The sequence below is a fragment of the Notolepis coatsorum genome, assembly GCF_963971535.1.
Source record: "Notolepis coatsorum genome assembly, chromosome: 12".
NCBI lineage: Eukaryota > Metazoa > Chordata > Actinopteri > Aulopiformes > Paralepididae > Notolepis > Notolepis coatsorum.
The window spans coordinates 1,391,714-1,416,024 of record NC_140176.1 but is presented as its reverse complement, the minus strand read 5'-3'; the positions used below and the strand labels follow the sequence as shown (position 1 = coordinate 1,416,024).

General features: G+C 43.5%; 1 long non-coding RNA gene across 1 annotated transcript; it reads right to left on the bottom strand.

The window, feature by feature from the left end:
* Window positions 1-319: 319 nt before the first annotated feature.
* Window positions 320-21,697, bottom strand: LOC311238269. The gene is made up of 3 exons (XR_014620346.1): window positions 21,594-21,697; window positions 17,155-17,264; window positions 320-432 (listed from the first exon to the last, which is right to left on the bottom strand). It is a non-coding gene; the product is annotated as an uncharacterized lncRNA (long non-coding RNA).
* Between the last annotated feature and the right edge of the window lie 2,614 nt (window positions 21,698-24,311).

The following is a 24,311-nucleotide window of genomic DNA, read 5'->3' as shown; positions in this document are numbered from 1 at the left end:
AAATGATTGATGGGCCATTTATTTTGGTGATATAATGCAAATCTTATACAATAAAGAAAATTGCATTTCATGTGAGGTTTAAAATAAAGTTAGATTTATTGGAATATGGAGATTTTCTTCAGATTCATCACAGTATTATGTCACCTTGAAAATGATGGTAATGGAATCATGGAAAAACATGCATAAAACAATTGGGGATATAGTTTGAACGATCGCCTCGTCTTTGCATGATTTGTTTCAAGCATCTGTATGAACACTGAAGATGGATTTACCCTTTAGAGCCTTACCTCCTCCTTCATTCACAGTTCCTTTAAGTCCTGGTGTTTTAATGCAGTCCACCAAGTGGACAGATAGTTCCTTTAGTCCCGACAGAGAGGGGTGCCTGCAAGACGCCATCTCCTCCACTGTACTGGATATCAGGGGGGCTGTGGCCTAAAAATACCAGATAAAAAACAGTAACAATAAGAGTCTTGCAAAGTACAATGTTCACTCTCCCCAGAGTAATTGTAGATTGACAGGTTTGGCTGAGTGTTTTTTTTTTATGTTAGATATGTCTTGTCACTGGTACTTGATGATGAAAGTGTCACCTTAAAGGGATAGTTTAGAGTTTTGGACATCAAGTGGTATGAAATACTAAAGTAGTAGAGTTGATGCAGTGCCCTCAGTTTACACATAGAGTCTTGTGGTCGGAGTTCTGACCTGGCAGAAGTTTTAATCATCCACAGCAAAAAACAGCGTGCCTCATTTTCTATGCTTCAAGACCCAGCATTTAGTGACTACCTCACACTGAGACTAGTTCAACACATCATGTCACTCTGAACCATTTAGTGACTACGTCACACTGAGACTAGTTCAACACATCATGTCACTCTGAAGCATTTAGTGACTACGTCACACTGCGACTAGTTCAACACATCATGTCACTCTGAAGCATAGGAAATGTTTTCTGCTGTGGATGATTACAACTTTTGCCTGCAGGTTATTGTGTGGTGGAATAACACTTTTTTGTCTCATGACCTCGTTTGCTGCCTGTCTGAAGCTTCCCGGTTCACTCAGAAAAAGGCCAGAACTCAGTGAGTTAAGCTAATGGCATCGCATCAACTATACTACTAGCAAGTATTTCATACCACAAGAGTCCAAAAATCCAAACTATCCCTTTAACTCACAAGTCAGACAAGTGTTTGGCCATGCCAAGTTTCCCCACATGCTGGGGTACAAGATGGGCCAAACCGGGTATAATGCTGCTTGGAGTTTAATCAAATCACATGCTCTCTTAGTGTCAGATTTTAGCATTGGGGAAATCCCCCCCAATCCTGTTACCCTGTTTTAGCCTGGCATGGCCCGATACCCGTATCAATACATCCCTGGAAGACAATCGTTCACTAAGTCATAACATATTCACTTATGCTCAACCAATGTATTGAAGAGTATACACTTTGTTTGGATTGTAATCAGGGGGGGGGTGCACAGATAACTGGTTTGCCAGCTAACCACTTATTTGAATATTCATAACGGTTCATTTAGAATAGAATAGAATAGAAATACTTTTATTATCCCGTGGGAAATTAGACACTGCAAATCGCTCAACATTTAAACATTTAGACAGGACAGGTCACAAATTAGAATAATAACACAAATCAAATCAAGTTGCCTAGGATAAGAGTAGAGTAAAATAAAATAGGATAAAATTAAATGAAATAAAATATACAGAAATAAATACAGTAAGAATATACTGAGCATACTGAGCATGGGGTAAACAATTTGGTCAATATAATTATAATTTAAATCTAACTAAATGAAATATGAAATATATATTCCAGTATTCAGTATAACTAGGTGCTTTAGGTAGTGTATGCTTTAGGTAGTGTATTGTCCTCCTTGGGTTCCATTAAGACTTAGATCAATGTCTGGCAGCCGTCGCTGCCCCCTGTTGTGGAGCCTGGAGGCCGCTAGTCGCGTCCTCCTGCCACTATTGAGCTGCCGCTCTGTGCTCAGTGATGCAGTGAGGCACAGTGATGCATTATATAGTCTGATGGCTGTTGGAATGAAGGACTTCCTGTGCCGTTCAGTGCTGCATTTGGGTAGTGTGAGCCTAGCACTGAACATGCTCCTCCTGTCAGCCAAGTCTGTGTATAGTGGATGGGTGGGGTTTTCCCTGATGGCCTGGAGCTTAGCGAGGCTCCTCCTCTCCGCCACCCTCGCTAGAGAGTCCAGCTCAACCCCAACCACGCTGCTGGCCTTCCTGACCAGCTTATCCAGCCTGGTTGTGTCCACTGTTACGTTACTGTTTAAACAAAACTACACAGTCAACTATTCACTTTAGTTTAATACATGATGCATTGTCTAACTGGCTAGCTAGCTACTGATAGCTCCTGATATCAACAAATGCGCATTTCAGTTTAAGAATGATAGGGATGCCCCGTGCCGATCGATCGGGCAGCATGATACCTCCGTTAGCTAGGTAGCTCACGTTAGCTCACTGTTTTAACGAAATGACCCAGTAAACTAAATAGTTCACTTTATTTAATACATGATGCATTGTCTAACGTCATCTACGATACAATGCAGGTGCCTGCAATCGATATGAGATGATATCATAAGCCCATTTAACACAATCAGTAACATTTAGATCAACTCAAAAAAGGTAACAAAAATATAATTTGAAAAAGAAGATTTGAGTTCTTCCAGACATTTAAATGAAAAATTATTTATTGTTTTTAATACAGATAGACCTCCTGTTCACTATAAAGTGCCACGTTTTGATATATTGAGCTTTAAACTTTAAGTACATTTTTTTGGAACATGCAACCTAAAACCCCTTCCTCTCCCAAACCGTTCCTGCAATTGTTTTATGTTGCATGATGATCATGAATACATGTAACGGCCAAAATGGATTTAATGTGCAGTGGATTTATGTGACCAGAAGGTGGCGCTTCTTTTATTTAAGCGTCAGGTACACCTGTATGAGGAGGAGTTTTGACCCCGGAAAGGGCAATGGTTTTTGACCGCACGCACGAACACGCCACAGGGCGAAATGTTTGTAGGCAATTAGATATTGTATTCATTATTATTTAATCAGTTTAAGGAACAAAAGCAAATATATTCTGTTTGCACAGTGAAGCAAATAAATATCATTTTCCAAGTAAAGCTGCCTGCATTGTATCATTGGGACAAGGACTGTTTGGTATCAGATCAGACAAATAGAACGGCGCGTCAGCCAAGTCCATCTACGGGATCAAATTGCTCAGTAGCTCCGTATAAGACGGGAGCTCCTTTAATAATACATTTATTATGTATTGTATTTTTTATGTTTAAATATCAACATTATCTGTCCACCCTCAGTACATTTAGTATCAATATAATATACTCATCTGACTTCAGCCGATATTTTCAAACACGCGCACACACACAGAAGGTGAATTGAATGATGAATTCAATGGGGGACCCTGATGTAAACAAGACGAAAGTCTTTCTCTGGTCTGCATTCCCTTAACAATTGTATGTTTTGAGCTGTACTGTACCCATTCTGCAATCTGTTAACAAAGTTATCAAATCAATCAATCAATCAAGGGAGAATGTGCCCCCCCCCCCCTCCTTCCCAGTCCGCATGTATGCTTTCTACAACGCAGTTTAGTTTCCGGGTTGCTCTGATTGGCCGCTGACCCCACGTGACCCTACGCTATTACGCCCCTTATCTGACGCTCTACAGCTCTCCGTAACTTCCTCGCAGAGCAGCGGTTTCCGTATTTATAATATTGGAAACACCGCGCTGTGATAACAACATTAACGAGCGCTGTGATAACAACATTAACGAGACTCTCGTTGTGTCTATTCTGCTAACGCTAACGTTAATGCTAACTTTACCTCTCAGTGTCTATTCTACAACTACAAGCTTTAACGTTACCTAGGCTCTCGTGTCTATCTGCTAACGTTCTCGTGTCTATCTGCTAACGTTAGCATTAGGTAATAACCGACAAACAATCAAACCAAAATATTGACATCTAACTTATCTTTAGATATTTACTCAACCTCTAATGTCTAACTATGAATGAACACAACACTCTAACTCACCATCTTTAGATAATAAAGTACTCAACCTCTACTGTCTTTAACTATGAACAAACAACACTAACTTACCATCTTTAGATAATAAAGTACTCAACCTCTACTTGTACAGCCATTTCTGAAGGAAAGAATATGATATTCTAAATGTCCACCATAAACATCACTCAGCTCTGCAGAACAGTCCCTGTGTCTCTTACTGAGGCTGCAGCTCCTGCTGGCATTCTGCTGGGAGAACATTCCTTTAACCCTTTCACTACCAAAGGGTTAACCCTTTCACTGAGACAATACAGGTTAACCCTTTCACTACCAAGTGGTTAACCCTTTCACTGTGACAATCCAGGTTAACCCTTTCACTGCCACACAACAAATGTGTTAACCCTTTCATAAACACTAGTCACAGGGGAGGAAATTAGGCCACTTTACTCGCCAAATGAGAGTATTTTTTTACGTTTGGCAAGTGATTCATGAAGACCACTCGCCAGTCTGGCGAGTACTGCACAAGACCCGCGGACATATGTTTAATAAAAGTTCCCGCAGTACTGGCCAACCCATGGACATATAAAATGTTTAATAAAAGTTCCTGCAGTACTGGCCAACCCACGAACATATAGAATGTTTAATAAAAGTTCCCGCAGTACTGGCCAACCGACGAACATATAGAATGTTTAATAAAAGTTCCCGCAGTACTGGCCAACCGACGAACATATAGAATGTTTAATAAAAGTCCTGCGGTACTAACCATCAGTCAAGGGAGCACTCGCAAACAGATAACGTTAAACACAGCAGAAGATGGAAAACGGACAGACTGACCAACGGGGAACTGCATCCAACCCTAGTACAACCCTTGAGTATAAGTTACTAATTTAAATCACAGAGGTGTATGTTAGTCTATTGGAACTGTATACAGTAGTTAGCTTCTAGTTAGCGTTTTAACGTTAGCCCCGCGTGCGCGTGTGCTCAAAGCAGCCAGCCCTATGTTAGCTAGGTGTATCTGTTATGACTATAATGTTTCCAAAAACGCACCGGACTACGACGTAAGGTTAGACATTTTATTTCATGATCAAAATCCACTGGCTTGCACATCGCAGTCACGAAAGGGGCTATCTCAACCAGTGCACAACAGCACACCAACCAAACTGACGTTACCACTAGGGCTGTCTTAAATACTTCGAAGCTTCGTTCGATGGCACAAGCTTCGAACATTAAAAAAAAATCGAAGTAAAAAAAAAATAAAAAAATATAAAGATAAACTTTTTTTTCAAAAAAGATTTTTTTCAATTTTTTTTTTTACTTCGATTTGTGTGTGTGTGTGTGTGTGTGCGTGTGTGTGTGAGAACTACCCATCCCAGTTAGGACAGCCGAATCCCGTCCAATCTTTCGCCGTCGACTAAAGACTCACTTCTTCAACCAATATCTGAAATGATAAAAAAAAAAAAAAAAAAAAAACTAACTAACTAACCGTGACTAACCTTACTGTCATGCACTTTTCCTAATAAACTAACCTACACTGTAACACGCAACACTTTGATAAACATTGTTACTCAGCTGATAGAGTTGTACCCTTCTTGCTGTCTTGTCGTACAGAACTTGTAAGTGTGTGTGTGTGTGTGTGTGTGTGTGTGTGTGTGCACGCGCGCGCGCATGGGGCCATTGGGTGGGGCCGGGGGACAAATACACTGGAGGAAAGTAACCCAGCTCAGTACTGCCCAAATTATATCATCACTATTGCCTGTTTGAAGGATATCATCCTCAAATACATATACACCTACATGCCTTGTAGAATTCCACACATAAGAAAGAAAGATACTGGGATGAATAAACAAAATAGGAAATAAAATTTAGATAAGGTGCTACTGAGATGTTTTGGTGAGTTCTTTGTTTTTTTGTGGAAGTTGCCCTTCTTAAAAATGCATGAACATTCACTGATAATTGGTCTGTAGTGGAGTCTACAGGGTCTACATTGCCGGACCATGTAGAATCCAGACCTTGTAGACTGACATAATTCTGTGCATAGTTTAGTCTACACAGGCCATATTTCAAATAATCTAAATCTTACTTCATTCATCTTAAACATTCTTGATTTGGGGGATTTGTAGTTCCCATGAAATCTGAAGTTGTTTTATAGTTTACGTGCGGAGTGGGTGTGTGGCGTGAATTCTGAGTAGAGTTGTTCCGATACCGATACCAGTATCGGAAAAGCCGCCGATACTGGCTAAAATGCTGGTATCGGCGAGTACCCTCTAATGCTGCGCTCCGATACCATATGACGTAATTTATCAACAACACTGTGGTCTGTTGAGTAAGCATTATAAAACAAACTGGTGCTTAATCGATTAAAGTGTCAATGCCATTTGTCATTTTAACAGCAGATACTTTCTTAAATGTCATCGTCCCGACAGAGCGGTGTTGACGGGGAGCTCATGGGTTCGCTTGGTGGCTGGTGTTATTAGCATTGAACAGCTAACCGAAAGCTAGCTTTAACATTACCTTGGCTAAAGTTGGGGCTATTCATATAATCCAGCAATAATGGCTGCAGACCTGCAAGCAAAGTACAGCAAGTTGGCAAAGGAGTATTCGTTAAATCACAATGTCACCAGTAACGTTACAGTCTTTTCATATACCGGCAGCTCATGCTATGCTAACTTAGATCACGTTGACGTCGTCATTGAGACCACCTCGCGTACACAATTAATGACATGTTGCGGACAGCCATATCGGTGACAATGTTTAGCTTTTAGTGCCAAATGATAAGAGTCTGAGGCGGAGTCTCAAAAGAGAATGTTGAATATTTATTGTGCAAAAATCACAACAGATCCGACTGCTACTGAAACGGAGCCTTGTAGACAGACTGAGTAGGGTATATCTGCAGAGCCAGAGTGCAGCAACGTATAATGTCCGTGTGGATCATTGGAGTAGGGTATATCTGCAGTGCTGAAGCCCCATACTCATTGATTAATGATACTAATACAAATCTATACAATCACCTGTTGTTGAATAAATACCATTACTTTCTAGTTATTACTAAAAAACAGTATATATAAAACAGTATTTGTTAAAAAAAAAATATATATATTTATAAAAAATTTTATATAATATCGTTTTTTTTTTTTTAATATATGTATGCACTGGTATCGGATACGTATCGGTATCGGCCGATACCCAAAGCTTAGGTATCGGAATCGGATCGGAAAGGAAAAAATGGTATCGGAACATCTCTAATTCTGAGGCCACGGTTAGAGTAGTGTGGGGTATGTGGTGGACGTCGTTGCAATGTATTAAGGCGGAACAGAGTATTTTAGGGTGATAGTTAGTACATTGTCATGGGATACACCGCTTGCTCTGGCTAACTGTTAGTTCCATTCTTATAATGCATATGATCCAGTGGCGGTAGGTTGCCCTCTGGTGGAATATAATAATTTATGCACTGGTGCGTAGAAGAACGTGCGCGGACTGATGACGACATCAACTCGAGACATTCGTAGAAATGAAATTATATCAACGATAATTATCGATATCGAGTGATATGAAAATAATTTTATAATTTTATCGCAATAACGTTTTTGGCCATATCGCCCAGCCCTGACTTGACGGTACTTCACAGCACTGTCGTAAGACCACCGTGCTGTCTTAAAGGTACAGTGAACACCGTTGTGATGCCACTCAGATGCATACACAACATTGACGCGGCTTGACAACCGAGGTTCAAAGTTAACTTGATTGATTGAAAACTTTATTAACAGATTGCAGAATGGGTACAATACAGTACGGCTCAATACACACAATTGTTAAGGGGATGCAGACCAGAGAAAGACTTTCGTCTTGTTTACATCAGGGTCCCCCATTTTCAATTCATCATACCATTATGACATACACGACATACAGATAGACAGTACTGCTACATCTATACATTTCACATCTATCTATACACTTCACAACATACTTCGGTTTTTTTCTTTCACTGCCCAACCCAGTCACTTGCCAAACGTAAAAAATACTCTCATTTGGAAAGTAAAGTGGCCTAATTTCCTCCCCTGTTAGTGGTTATGAAAGGGTTAACACCTTTGTTGTGTGGCAGTGAAAGGGTTAACCTGGATTGTCACAGTGAAAGGGTTAACCACTTGGTAGTGAAAGGGTTAACCTGTATTGTCGCAGTGAAAGGGTTAACCCTTTGGTAGTGAAAGGGTTAAAGGAATGTTCTCCCAGCAGAATGCCAGCAGGAGCTGCAGCCTCAGTAAGGGCCCTTTCTCACTCACCATTCGGGGTCGAATCAGCGCCGGGTGGAACCAGAAAAGGGTGTGTCTGTCTGAGTGAGAACGCTCCCCCCCCCCGTCCCCGCCCCCCGCTGATTCGTCCCCGGGGGCGCTGAACCTGGACCGGTGAAATAGGTGGTCTCGTGTGCGGGCCAGTGGGAGCGGGGGGCGTGACACACACAACGTCGTTACTGTAATGTAATGCTTTCATGCTTGCTTGAATTTTGGGCAGATAAAACCACACAGCAACAACTGGACAATACCCACAAAAACGATATTCATGGGCAATTTGCGAGTTCAGACCTCAACAACTCAGTGGATGAAAACATGAAGCCACGTTACACAAAGCACACTTCCCTGGCTCGCATTAGGCCTGGCAATTTTGTTTGCCACTGCTATGTCTATACATTGGTTTCTTGTTCGAATGCATTTATTTCTATTAGACCAGTGGTGCCCAACCAGTCGGCCGTGGTCGACCAGTAGATCAATGACATGCAATATAATTGCCACGAGCGATGGGATAATGTTAGCTGCTGAACAGGCTAAGCTAACTAGCGTTAGCCATTAGCTTAGCGTTAGCCCTGGGAAACGCTCAAAAGCGGACTCTACAACACCATCCATTCGTGAGAAAAGGGGGTGGGTTATATTGACAAGGCTTGACAACAGAGGTTCAAATATAACTTCATATTTATTGGTTATTTGTTTATTTTATATCAGCATCCAGTCTCCACCGCTGTGTTAACACTTCCTGTATTTACATTTTCGAGCGTGACATCATCGCCTACGCCCTACGGCAAGCGTACACGCTCAAAACGCAAACCGTAAACAGAACCCGGAGCGAACCAAGACTGAAGTGTGTACACAAACTAGAGGGGGGAGAGGGAGTTTGCACCCAAAGACGGTACGAGACGGTACGGAGCTGATTCCGACCCCGATGGTGAGTGAGAAAGCACCCTAAGAGACACAGGGACTGTTCTGCAGAGCTGAGTGATGTTTATGGTGGACATTTAGAATATCATATTCTTTCCTTCAGAAATTGCTGTACAGGGCGCCCACATAGCGCGCTCAGCCGCGACACGGCCGACCCGGGTTCGACTCCCGAACCCGTCGTTATTTGCTGAATGTCTTCCCCCCACTTTGTCTCCCATTCCTCCTCTGTCTCTCTCTACTGGACTGCCCAGTAGCAATAAAGCGATAAAACACCAAAAAATAAATCTTTAAAGAAATTGCTGTACAAGTAGAGGTTGAGTACTTTATTATCTAAAGATGGTGAGTTAGTGTTGTGTTCATTCATAGTTAAAGACAGTAGAGGTTGAGTACTTTATTAGCTAAAGATGGTGAGTTAGTGTTGTGTTCATTCATAGTTAGACATTAGAGGTTGAGTAAATATCTAAAGATAAGTTAGATGTCAATGTTTGTTTGATTGTTTGTACTAGTAACGTTAATGCTAGTAGAATAGACACAACGTGAGGTAATCACCATCCATTTTAAACTGCTTATTACCTAATGCTAACGTTAGCAGATAGACGCGAGAACGTTAGCAGATAGACACGAGAGCCTAGGTAACGTTAAAGCTTGTAGAATAGACACAATGAGAGGTAACGTTAGCGTTAACGTTAGCAGAATAGACACAACAAGAGTCTCGTTAATGTTGTTATCACAGCACTCGTTAATGTTGTTATCACAGCGCGGCATTTCCAATATTATAAATACGGAAACAGCTGTAGAGCGTCAGATAAGGGGGGCGTAATAGCGTGGGGTCATGTGGGGTCAGCGACCAATCAGAGCAACCCGGAAACTAAACTGCGTTGTAGAAAGCATACACGCTCCCAGTCCCCTCTGCTGTCTCTCTCTATCGCTCTGAACAGGGTTTTAGGCTTTTAGCTTTTTGTTAGCTTATGCTAACGTAACGTTAAATCCGGTCTTAAACACGACGTGGTCATAAAGGAATGGCGAGGATTGCAAAGCATCTTATATGCATTTGACCCGTTGCGGAATAAAACAGCAGGGATTTGTTTTGGGTGGCGAAATAAGCACACTATCCTTGCTCTGTTTCAATGTGCGTGTTCCAGACGCTACTGCTGCTACTGAGACGCTACTGCTGTGTGCTGTGGAGCGGAGCGGATATGAGTCACGACACCACGGATTTTCAAAATAAGAGTATCGAAATGAACTGAGCGTTGCTAGCTGCCGGAGCCATAGTTATTATAGCTGGAGCTGCGCTCGGTCAGAAATGAGACCCGCAACAGTAGTAGATAGATAATAGGTCATACATGTAGGTATGCATTTGGTTATGTGGGTGGGTAGGTTTGTAGGCAGGTGGGTGGGTTGTTATATATTATTATGTACACAGTATATGCATGTATGTACTGTGTGTATGTATGTTTGTATTAACACAAATCTTTTGAATGTATTCTGGTATTTTATAATATGCATATTTTGTATTTTTGTATGTTTGATTTTATAAAACAGGGGAAGTTCTTGATAAGCCTCTAGGCTTCTAACTTCTCCTTCACAATCGTTATAACTTATTATGTATTGTTTTTACTTCTGTTTAACTGTGTTAATAAACAAACAAACAAACAGGATTTTCAAAATAAGAGTATCGATATGAACCGAATACCTATCGCACCAGTGCTACTGAAGTAAATCCATTCATCGCACAGACGGATGTTGCTGTAGCATGTGCAATATATATATCGCACTGTACAGCCCTGCTTATAACATAATTTACATTATTCGTTTTTGCAGCTGAACATTGGCTAATTAGCTATCATGCTTCAGAACAACACTGCAAAGATGGCATGCTGAATGTGATTTGACCAAAGCAGAGTATACACACAGACAGTGGAGCTGTTTGCAGATAGCGAGCATTTTGACTTGTTGCGTGGTGGCGATGTCTTGCAGATAATACAACTACAAGTATAATTATATAATATATATATCTATTAAAAAAAATTACCAACAGGGAACTGCATCCAACAATACAACCCCTGAGTCTAAGGTAAGGACACATTTAAATCACAGAAGTGTAATGTTAGTCTATTGGAACTGTATGTTATCGACACGTTCTAGTTATAGCTGCTTATTATCTTTGTGCTTACAATAATCAAAAGGTACGGTACACAGTTGGTCTCACCCTCTGTGCCATTATCAGCACAAAATATGTCCCCATATGATCAAATCGACGTTGATAGATTATATATATTAAATTTTTTTTGGGACGGTTTACATTCACTTTGGGACGGTTAAAACTGTATTTCGGGACGGTTCTGGGACGGTGGTGAAAAAAGTTAGTCTGGAGCCCTGCAATGGCTGACATGTTTTAGGTTGGTTAATAGTAGACAGCCCTTGGGTGGATAACAATTATAGCTTGTGCCAGGCAGAGTCTCGACAGCGTAACGCACCCAACACGTAACAGATGAACATATAATAAATGAGTGGTTTGATTATGTCTTATGGTGTATATATGTGGAGCACTTCTATGCTCTATATGTATATATATATTCTTTTTGTACAACCAGGGGTCATGTCTGCTTCACATGGGCTGTGGAAACGTTCGGTTCACTTTACTGTTTTTGTTATTTTAAGACTGGTGAGGGTCTAACTGTTTACATCTTTAACTCATTACGTTATGGAAGGAGTGGGGAGAGGGGCGTCTACATGAATCTATGATCCCAATTAGGGCTGGGCGATTAATCGAAAAAAATCACAATCTCGATTCATAGACCTATGCAATCTCATTTCTAAATTATGACGATTATTTTTTATAATTTTCTTTAAATATTTTTTTTAAATGTTTTACTTTCCTTTTTTAAATTCTGACGATTCTGACTTGAGTTATTTTGTATGTTACAAGAGACTTAAGTTTAAGTCAAGCACTTTCATATATGTTATGTTTAAGTTTGTGGAGAAGCAGATCCTGAGACGAAAGTGGGGATGGATAGGCCACACTTTGAGGAAACTGGCTACCAGTACTACACGACAGACCCTGACTTGGAAGCGTGATTACGAAACCTAGCCGCATTTCTCTGAGACGCTCTCTGGCGCGTTTGCCCAATCCGTGACAAGCTGTGTCTTTGCCCATTTCCACGTCAAACAGCCTGCAAACTACCTGGCGTTCTATTGCCATGCTCTAAGACAAACTCTAACCTTAACCAACTTCGAAGAGTGCCTAAGCTTAACCAGTGTAGAAACAGGCGTCGGCCAATCGGATAGCGTCTCCGAGAAATGCGGCTAGGTTTCGTAATCACGCGACTTGGAATCCCCAGGGGAAGCGGAAGAGAGGGCGGCCTAAGAACACCTGGGGCGGGCCACTGAGGCGGAGCTCAAGAGACGAGGAACTACCTGGGGGGAGGCAGAAAGGACAGCCCAAAGCCATGTTGGATGGAGAAAAGTCATAGATGGCCTATGCGCCATTGGGAGCGATGGGCCTAAGTAAGTAAGTATGTTTAAGTTTAAGTCAAGCACTTTGATATATGTTATGTTGTCAGTTTAAGAAAGAGTGCAATAAATGATTTTATTGACAAAATAATCGTGTGAGAGAATCGTGATCTCAAAAAAATTAATGTGAATTTGAGACTGTAGCGGTACATATAATTGCATTACAAGAGAATAAAATGCCTTTTTTTCATTAACGAAAACTAGACAAAAATGTCATCCGTTTTCTGCAACTAAATCTAGACTAAAACAAAAAAAGACTAATTCGAGACTAAAACTGACTAAGACTAAAATGCGCAGACCTGTAGTTGACTAAAACTGACTAAGACTAAAATGCTCAGACCTGTAGTTGACTAAAACTGACTAACGAAAAATAAATGAAGGTGACTAAATATGATGAAAACTAAAAAAGGAACATTTGACACATGACTAAGACTAAAATTAAAATAGCTGCCAAAATTAACACTGCTTCCAAACAAACAAAAATAACCAAACAGGTGGAGAGAGGAAGCCCAGACTAAAGGAAGCCTGAATGTATAAAGGCCTGGGACACTAAAGGAAGCCTGCATCTATAAAGGCCTGGGACACTAAAGGAAGCCTGAATCTATAAAGGCCTGGGAAACTAAAGGAAGCCTGCATCTATAAAGGCCTGGGACACTAAGGGGGCTTTCTCACTAACCATTCGCGGTCGAATCACAGCCCGATCGCACCAGAAAAGGGTGTGTCCGTCCTACTGAGAACGCCCCCCCCCCCCCCGGGGACGCTGATTCGCTCCAAACCTGGACCGCTGAAATAGGTGGTTCAGGGTGCGCGCCAGTGGGAGCGGGGGGCGTGGTGTACGAGCTTGTACCAAAACACAGGAGAGGCTTGCTGTATCAACTAGCTGACACACAACGTCATTACTGTAATGCTTTCATGCTTGCTTGAATTTTGGGCAGATAAAAAACACACAGCAACAACTGGACAATACCCACAAAAACTATATTTATGGGCAATTTAGCGAGTTCAGACCTCAACCAAACAAGCATGTTGAGCCTCACAGCTCAGTGGATGAAAACATGAAGCCACGTTACAAGCACAAGACTTCTTAGCCCCTTCCGTGACTGCGATGTGCAAGCCAGGGGCTTTTGAATATGCAGTCACTCGCAGCTCCATAGTAGCCAGGCTAATTTGGACCACCAAGCACTGCTTAAAAGCTCGGGTGGGTTCGAAATATATCAGATATAAAGCCCCTGGCTTGCACATCGCAGTCACGGAAGGGGCTAAAGACTTCCCTGTCTCGCATTAGGCCTGGCAACTTTTTTTGCCATTGCTATGTCTACTATACATTGGTTTCTTGTTCGAATGCATTTATTTCTATAGACCAGTGGTGCCCAACCAGTCGGCCGTGATCGACCGGTAGATCAATGACATGCAATATAATTGATGCAAGCAATGGGCTAATGTTAGCTGCTAACTAGTAATAAATAGGCTAAGCTAACTAGCGTTAGTGTGTACACAAACTAGAGGGGGGAGCGGAGCTGATTCGACCCCGAATGGCTAGTGAGAAAGCACCCTAAAGGAAGCCTGAATGTATAAAGGCCTGGGACACTAAAGGAAGCCTGCATGCAGGGGGCGAAATTAACGTTTTGACTCACCGGCCAGTGGCGGGTAGATGGGAAGAATCTACCCGCCAAGCATATTTCTTACCTGCCAACTTTATTTTGATAAAAAAAAAAAAAAAATTATATAATTTTTTTTTTTAATAAAATATATATATATTATATAATTATACTTGTAGTTGTATTATCTGCGAGACATCGCCACCTCGCTGTCTGCAAACAGCTCCACTGTCTGTGTATACTCGAGTGGCCTCCAGCTCCAGCAAGGATTCTCCGGCGCTGCAGCTGGACCCTAAACTCTTACATTCAGCATGAAAGGATTCTCCTGCGCTGCACCTAGACCCTATTCAGCAGCCCTCATGCGATGTAAGCCAGGGGCTCGAATACGCATGTCAAGAGCTATCTGTAGCTACTGCTGGATGGCGTTGGGACAACGCCTCTGAACTATTTAGTTTACTGGGACATTTCGTAGTGACTAGTGAGCTAACGTGGGCTAACATGAGCTACCTAGCCAACGGAGGTATTATGCACTGGACACTTGCTGGAGCAGTTGTTGATGTCGGGAGCTATCAGTAGCTAGCCGGCTGGATAACGTTACACAATGCCGCATGTATTAAACTAAAAGTGAATAGTTGACTGGGTCATTTTGTAACAGTAGCTAACATCAGCTCACGGAGGTCCCTCTGACTAGACTAACGTCACGGTGACTGTCCTCTGTTTACATGCAGCATACAGAAACAGGTGCGGGAGGGGTAGGAGCAGCAATGCGCTGCGTGTCTGTGCTGAGACAGCGAGTGAGAACTCCGCTCAGAATTGGTTTTTCACATGACTATTTGATTGCCCGCCACACGGCGGGCAGACCTCTCAGTGGGAAGCGCCAAACGTAAAAACTGAGCGCCAATGGCGGGTGGCGGGCTCTAGTTTCGCCCCCTGCCTGCATGCTGCATGTATAAAGGCCTGGGGCTGGGACACACTCTGATAACCCTCCCCAGCTCTGCCAGCTCCACCCACCAATCCTGTGAAACAATGAAACCAGCAGAGCAAGCAAACAGTGTGGGGGAGGGTCGTCCTTAGTAGTTACCTCTGTGCACATACATGTGAAATAAGGTGTTAACTAACTAAGTTATTTAGATATATTATGCTTATGTTGATCTGAAAAACACATTACAAACAAATGATCAACAGGAAAACAGTAAAACACTTGTACTACGTCTGCAGCTCTTTTCTCCTTTATGACCCAATTCATTGAAGATGAATGTCAACAAGATGGCGCCGCGCTGTGCGCCTCGTTGAGCTCCGTCCAGATTGTGTTGATTTGGTTCATGTTTACTGTATGAAGCACAACCTCAGGAGGCTCATACAGAACCAAGCATTTCACTGTAATATACTTGTACCGTATGTGACAAATAAAACAAAACTTGAAGCTACAGCTACGATAGAGCTAACAGCGGTAGCTTCCGGTATCGGGAGAAATGTAACATTTCATTGTGAACAGAATCACGTCGCTGCAGATGTGCGCAGTTAGTTGGCCACGGAGACGGTAAAGTAAAAACATGTACACACAAAAAAACAAAAAACTTGAATTTCCCTGTGAGGGATCAATAAAGGTTATCATTGGCAAGCACAGAGAGACTCAGAAGAAGCTTCTATCCTCAGGCCATCAGAATGCTAAATGACAATAACACTATAACAACCATCAAATGCACACACAGCACACACATCCACACGCACACACTCCCTTTAAACAAACAACTCACTGCAGCAACCACTTTAGAACACCTAAACACACTTTATATTTATTGGTAAAGAATTTGCACTACAACCCATACCTCATTACACCTTACTGTAAATTGTACCTAAATTCTACCTCATCCCATTTCTGCTTTGCACTGTATAGTATATTGTATTGTAACTCAGTTACTTCTACTCTGCATTGTACATTGTATATATGTATATACTGAACACTTTTGTCCACGTACTTGACTTCCATTTTATACTTGCTATACTTATTTTATACTTATCTATTTTTGTCTAGCACAGTCTCTGGAGCGTAACAGAAAGAAGCATTTTGTATAAAAGTATTCTGTACTTCTGTATGACAACTAATAAAGAAACTTGAAACTTGAAACCTTATCCTTATCCTTATGTAAAACATTTGGCATTTTCTACAATTCAACTGGGATTGTACAACTTCAAGGCTCCTTTCAAGTCAAGTCAAGAGTTTTAATTGTCACGGCATACAGGTATACAATGAAATGCGGGTGGTCTTGCCCGCAACGATGTGCAATACAGTGGTACATATAATAGAATCAAAAGAAGAAAACAACATTGTGCAGTAACAGGTAACATGGAGTGACATCTCGGTATCTGTACATAGTTATTTACAGAGCATGTGGGACATGCTAGTTAGCTTTGGTAGTGCAATACACTGTTCCTGTTATTCTAATTTAAAGTGTCCTTTCCTTTGGCCATAAGTGTGCGTGTGTGCGACATGAGTGTGTGCCCGCTCATGTTAAAGTGTTAAGTGGCTGCTCGTGTGTGAGCGTGCACAGTGTGCGTGTCGTGTGTGTGTTCATGTGTGCTTGTGTGTGGACAGTTCAATGTTCTGAGCACTCAATGTTCATTGTTCATGGCTCCGATGGCCTGGGGGAAGAAGCTGAGCCTAAGCCGCTCTGTCCTAGTAGCTGGGGTTCGCAGGCGTCTGCCTGACCTCAGCAGCTGAAACAGGCTGTTTCGAGTGCCGCTTCTGCAAGGAGGGAGCAATAAGAGGGAAACAATATTTACATATTTGTACTTACAGATGTTGTGGTGTCCAGTCTGCTGTCTGTTTCCACAAGAAGAACGTTTTGATCCAGATTTTAGTAGAAAGCCTTGGTCCAGTAGAGTTCCGTCACAGAGACACTTTACACTATAAACACACAAAGCGTGTCAGTAATTCAGGAAGATGTGTTGTGGCGCGGATCGAGGGCGAGGTTACTTTTGGCCCGCTAAGCACTACTGCGCATGCGGATGAGGGGGGGACACTACTGCACATGCAGATGAGGGGGGGGGACACTACTGCACATGCGGATGAGGGGGGGACACTACTGCACATGCGGATGAGGGGGGGGGACTACTGCACATGCGGATGAGGGGGGGGGGGGACACTACTGCGCATGCGGATGAGGGGGGGGGACACTACTGCGCATGCGGATGAGGGGGGGGGGGGACACTACTGCGCATGAGGGGGGGGGACACTACTGCGCATGCGGATGAGGGGGGGGGGGACACTACTGCACATGCGGATGAGGGGGGGGCACTACTGCGCATGCGGATGAGGGGGGGACACTACTGCGCATGCGGATGAGGGGGGGGGACACTACTGCGCATGCGGATGAGGGGGGGGGACACTACTGCGCATGCGGATGAGGGGGGGGGACACTACTGCGCATGCGGATGAGGGGGGAGGGCACTACTGCACATGCGGATGAGGGGGGGGGGACACTACTGCGCATGCGGATGAGGGGGGAGGGCACTACTGCACATGCGGATGAGGGGGGGGGACACTACTGCACATGCGGATGAGGGGGGGCACTACTGCGCATGCGGATGAGGGGGGGGGGGGGCACTACTGCACATGCGGATGAGGGGGGGGACACTACTGCGCATGAGGGGGGGGGGCACTACTGCACATGCGGATGAGGGGGGGGACACTACTGCACATGCGGATGAGGGGGGGGGGAGTCGGGGACACTACTGCACATGCGGATGAGGGGGGGGGGGGCTCTCTCGCTCACTCTGTCGTATACTTTTCACATACAAGAAATTTGCTTTGGACGTTACTGATTGATTGATTCAGATTCCTTTAATAAGCCATTATTATTAATGACACTTATATTACAAACATTGGTCATTGTTACAGCAATTACAGTATATGCATTTTTCCAAAAATCTTTTTTTCACATAACAACAGACACAGGACAAAGACAGTGCAGTGAAGGATTAATAATTTTAATAAATATATATATATAAAGTGTAAAGTAAAGTGCAGATTAAGAGTGGGTGTCAGACAAGAGTGAAGACTGTCAGGATACCAATTGATTGATTGAAAACTGTATTAACATGCGGAATGGGTACAATCAGGAGAGGAAACTAACTTTTTGGCTTACCAGCCAACTGGCAAGTATATGATTTTTTTTACCAGCCAAACTGACTTTTTACCAGCCATAAAAAAATCGCTAATTGTGATAATTACTTCTTTGTATGTCCTCGTCTAAATTGATTTTCAATCATAGTAATAATCACACGTGTCTCTACTCTTTAAACTATTTATTACCATAAAACATTAATAAGTGTCTCTACTCTTCACAATATTAGCATAAAACATATATTAATCACACCGTCTCTACTCTTCAAAATATTAGGATATCACATATTAACATGAAAGAGGGAACTATTCTGGACTGGGTTGGGCTGAACTGGGCAGTGAAAGATGCTGGGCTGGACTGGGTTGGGCAGGGAAAGTTGGGCTAGTCTAGGTTGGACTGGGTTGGGCTGAACTGGGCTGGGCAGTGAAAGAACCAAGCATTTCACTGTAATGCAATAGCTAAATAAAACAAAACTTGACTTGTTACATTTGCACTCTGGTTGGATGCCAAACGTATTCTGGTTGTACTGTACTTGTGCTGTATGATGACAATACACTGGAATCGAATCTCATGTCAACGCTAGGGGTTCAGCAGGTGTATTCTGAATGACAAGTATGACAACATCACCGTTGTGAAGGGCATATGGGCGAGTGGTGATATGGGGGGAAACCCGGTAATAATTCGGTAATAATAAAATGTCAGTCGGCTGCATTTAAGCAAAGCCGCTCAGTATAGTCGTCCACTATGTTGAATGTGCGTTATGGTAGCTTGTTACATGCTAGGTAGCTAGCCGGCTAATGCTTGTTGACTTGTCATTCTCATCCGACTCGAAGGAGACGCGTCGCGTGCTGTTGTTCGCCCCCATGTCAGACCGCACTGATATCCGAAAGCGACGACTCTACATGCAATTCTTTTCATCCATCCACTGATGTGTTTTTGTCTAAGTTTGTCTACGTTGTCAAGCCGGTGACAGGAGTCTGTAGGGCCGCACGCAGTGGTCTGTCCACTTCCCCTAGATGGGCGACATCTTCTAGAAAACTAGTGTTCATTGGAGGAGCTTGGAGCGCAACGATGATGTTCATTGGTTATGGATTATTATGAGGCACAAATGGGAGAAATCATAAGGGGGGGGTCAGAGTTCGGCTTGTGCCAGTGAGCGAATCAGTGCAGAATGATTGTTTTGTTTTGTTTACTACGCGCCAGTGTGGCGAGTGCTCTTCATCACTTCATCAATCACTCGCCAAACAAAGAATACTCGCATTTGGCGAGTAAAATGGCCTAATTTCCTCCCCTGGGTACAATACAGTACGGCTCAATACAAACAATTGTTAAGGGGATGCAGACCAGAGAAAGACTTTCGTCTTGTTTACATCAGGGTCCCCCATTTTCAATTCATAGTGAAATTTATGACATACATGACATACAGATATACAGTACTGTTTAATCCTGACATTTATGACATACAAGATATACAAATATACAGTACTAATAAGTCAAATAATAGCAAGGGTATAAAATCCCAGTTTTTCACATTAGGATCCAACATCCCAACAGACCACCTTGTTTATGGTTTGATTCAGTTTTAGTAGAATTCTCTCTCTCCCTCCGGTAAGCTGTCCCCTCGCCTGCTCGCTCCTCCTGGGCGACTGTTGTGAGGGGGAAAAGAAAGGTATCCCTACCTCTCTTCCACCCCATGGACTCCCCGCTGCTCTCAAACCGTTATACTCCACTGTCAGAATGCTTCGATGCCCCAGGATTACCCTCTTCTGGCGAGCATGGTGTTATCCAGGGAAGAGCTTCCCCAGATCGGGCCCTCCAGTGTAGCTGCGTGGCTTCGCTGGCTGATTACCCTCCGAGGCTAACGCTAGCCGCCAGTAGCAAGCCATCCTCCTGGGCCTCGGTGGAGACCAAAGGATTGGGGCCAAAGAAAAGGAGGCTGACCTCGCCGCTGTCTCCTGATCCCCTGAGTGATGATGAGGAACCTCTTCATCTCCACGGTGAAGCGCCACTGTCTCACTGCCCTGCGATTTCTCCAATTCAGCCGTGCAGCGCCGCTGGACTAGCTGCCTGGTCCAAGACGCTGAAGAGTGACAGGGCTACCTCGCGTAGGAAACACACTTCTGATTCTCTCTCTCTCTCCCTCTACCTCGCGTAGGAAACGCACTTCTGATTCTCTCTCTCTCTCTCTACCTCGCGTAGGAAACGCACTTCTGATTCTCTCTCCTTCTCTCTCTCTCTCTACCTCACGTAGGAAACACACTTCTGATTCTCTCTCTCTACCTCGTGTAGGAAACGCACTTCTGATTCTCTCTCTCTACCTCGTGTAGGAAACGCACTTCTGATTCTCTCTCTCTACCTCGCAGGAAATGCACTTCTGATTCTCTCTCTCTCTCTACCTCGCAGGAAACACACTTCTGATTCTCTCTCTCTCTACCTACCTACCTCGCGTAGGAAACGCACTTCTGATTCTCTCTCTCTCTCCTTCTCTCTCTCTCTCTACCTCGCGTAGGAAACGCACTTCTGATTCTCTCTCTCTCTCTCTACCTCGCAGGAAACACACTTCTGATTCTCTCTCTCTCTCTACCTCGCGTAGGAAACGCACTTCTGATTCTCTCTCTCTCTCCTTCTCTCTCTCTCTCTCTCTCTCTCTACCTCGCGTAGGAAACGCACTTGTGCCGGCAGCAACGTTTCCAGGTCACAGTCTACTTCTCTCTCTCCCTCCGGTAAGCGTCCCCGAAAATTTTCCCCACCAGTGCCCACAGTCTTCCCTGATCTCTCACCTGTTGCTATCGCTGCTACAGCTAGCTTAGCTGATGCTAGTCATCCACCTCCTCCTGCTACTGTTGCGGCAAGTGATGGCAAGGCCTCTTTCTTTTCTCCTCCCGAATACATCCTCGTGGGTGATTCCATCGTAAGAAACGTCCCGATTCCCAAGGGCATCTCATACTCCTTTTCTGGTGCAAAAGGCCTTGATATAATTAAACATATTCCAACTATTGTGGAGCGCTATCCGTCTGCACAATTACAGTCATTGTGCATGTGGGAGTAAATTACGTCAGATGCAGACAATCAACAGACCATCCCGAGACATATGGGTACATCAAACTCACCGAAGACTATGCAGTCCTAGTGTAATTCCCTCTTATGCAATGATGACAGCAACACGTTCTTTATAGTACTGGTGGGATTTCTTTCAAATACGGACGGTGAGAACTGTGAAACACATACATTGAAATACAATAAATCACAGATCAAACAATAACAACATCCATCTTATTTCTACTTGTGTCTTAGTGTCACATGTCTTTTGCAATATTGTTAAACAAATTAACTTAACCTACAAAACACATTAAGTCCTTCTGCAATAATAACTCACTTAGCAAACATTTAGTTAGCACTTTAGCTACATGGCTTGGGCCTACACATAGCTAACAACCACAACACCAACACCTACCTTACTGCTGCATGCAATAAGAGAGGAAATTATGGAGACTGGGTCATCTTCTTGACGTTATGAACTCTTTACAAGAAGACTATGACTGAAGCTATCTCTTTACAAGAAGACTGTCTGTGACTGAAGCTATCTCTTTACAAGAAGACTGTGACTGAAACTATCTCTTTACAAGAAGAAGTGAAACTATGTCTTCTTCTTCTTCTTCTTCTTTTTGGTGTTTTACGGCGGACGGCCACCAAAATTGGGGCATTTACCGCCACCTACCGACCCGGAGATCGGGCCAGTCTTCCAGTCTCCCCTCTCTAACCACTAGTCTAACTAACTACCTAACCTACAAACACCTTCCTACAACCACACTGTTCACCATCCCTATCAACCTACATCTACATTATGCTACTTATCCCACTCTCTGACTCAATTATATATATATATATTTCAACTTTCTATCTAACTTCCAACTCTGACCCTTTCCCTCAGACCCTATACACCCCCACATTTCTCAAAAACCCCATCACCACCCTCGCCTTATCTCCCCCTCCCCCACTCAGTATTTCCGATATCCCCAACTCCCTAACCCCCATCTCCCTCAATCTTCCCTCCATCTCTCTCCTCCGCACCGTATAAGCCCTACACTCCAACAGTACATGCCCCACTGATTCCTCCTCACACCCAGGGAGCGAAATTAACTTTTTGACTCACCGGCCAGTGGCGGCTAGATGGGAAGAATCTACCCGCCAAGCATATTTCTTACCTGCCAAATCTTGTTTGATTAAAAAAAAAGATATATATATATTTTATATAAAAAAAATTTTTTTAAATAAAATATATATTATATAATCATACTTGTAGTTGTATTATCTGCGAAACATCGCCACCACGCAATAAGTCAAAATGCTCTCTATCTGCAAACAGCTCCACTGTCTGTGTGTATACTTGAGTAGCCTCCAGCTCCAGCAAGGATTCTCCGGCCCTGCAGCTAGACCCTATATTCAGCTAGACCCTACATTCAGCATGCAAGGATTCTCCGGCGATGCAGCTGGACCCTATTGGTATAACGTTACGGTTCTTTTGTCAAATCACATTCAACATGCCCTCAGCTAGAATACGCATTCAATCAATGTTATAAGACATTGATATCAGGAGCTATCTGTAGCTACTGCTAGCCCGGTAGATAACGTTAAGACAATTTAGTTTACTGGGACAGATAGATCCAACGGGAGCTAGCTAACGTGAGCTAGCTAACGAGGGAACGGAGGTATTATGCACTCGAGTCGACTATTGCTGGAGCATTTGTTGATATCAGCAGCTATCAGTAGCTAGCCAGCTAGATACCGTTAGACAATGCCTCGTCATGTATTAAACTAAAAGTGAATAGTTGACTGGGTCATTGTTTAAACAGTAACAGTAGCTCATGGAGGTCCGATCTAGACTAGAGCAGACTGCCCACATATCGCAATGGTGGCGTTTCAGGAAGTAAACAAGCCAAATGAGAGCTTCCGATTGGTCATTTGCTTTCTTTCTCATGAACCCAGTCACGTCACTCTACTGTGATTGGACCGTTGACTTGAGTGCAATGTGGGACTTGTAGTTTTTTAACGATCTCGCGGCGGAGAAAAAAAAAGACGAGAGAGGCTATAATCTGTACTCGCACAATCAAAATAAGAGTATCGTTATGAACTACACGTCTACACGCCACACGGCGGGCAGCCCTCTAAGTGTCAAGCGCCAAAGGTAAAAACTGAGCGCCCCTGGCGGGCGGCGGGCTTTAGTTTCGGTCCCTGCTCACACCCCTCACAGAGCCCACTCTGATGCTTCCCCACCAGCTTCAGGTTTTTATTAAACCCACAGTGCCCCAGCCTCAACCACACTATTTCCTCCCTCCTATCTCTCAACCTACCCCCCTCCCGACACCTAACACTGCATTGGACCTGAAAGAAATGACGCCCTTTTACCCCCCCCTCCCACCTCTCCTGCCACATCTGAACTGCCCTCTCCCAAATCATCCCCTTCGCCTCTCTCTGTAAGAGTAAGCAGTCCCTGTCCCCTCTTTTACGTCTCTCTCTGTAAGAGTAAGCAGTCCCTGTCCCCTCCTTTACGTCTCTCTCTGTAAGAGTAAGCAGTCCCTGTCCCCTCCTTTACATCTCTTACTGACCCTGACCTGCATTTCCACCGCCCCCTTCCTCAAGGCCCCCTTTGCCAAATCATCCGCCTCCTCATTTCCCCTCACTCCTACATGCACCGGGACCCACAAAAATCTCACCTCTTTCCCTCGGCTCACACACCTAGTCACACTCATCAAAACCTCATACAGCAGATCCTGCCGGCTACTGGATCGAAAAGACCTCAGGCTAGCCAACACTGACGCTGAATCACT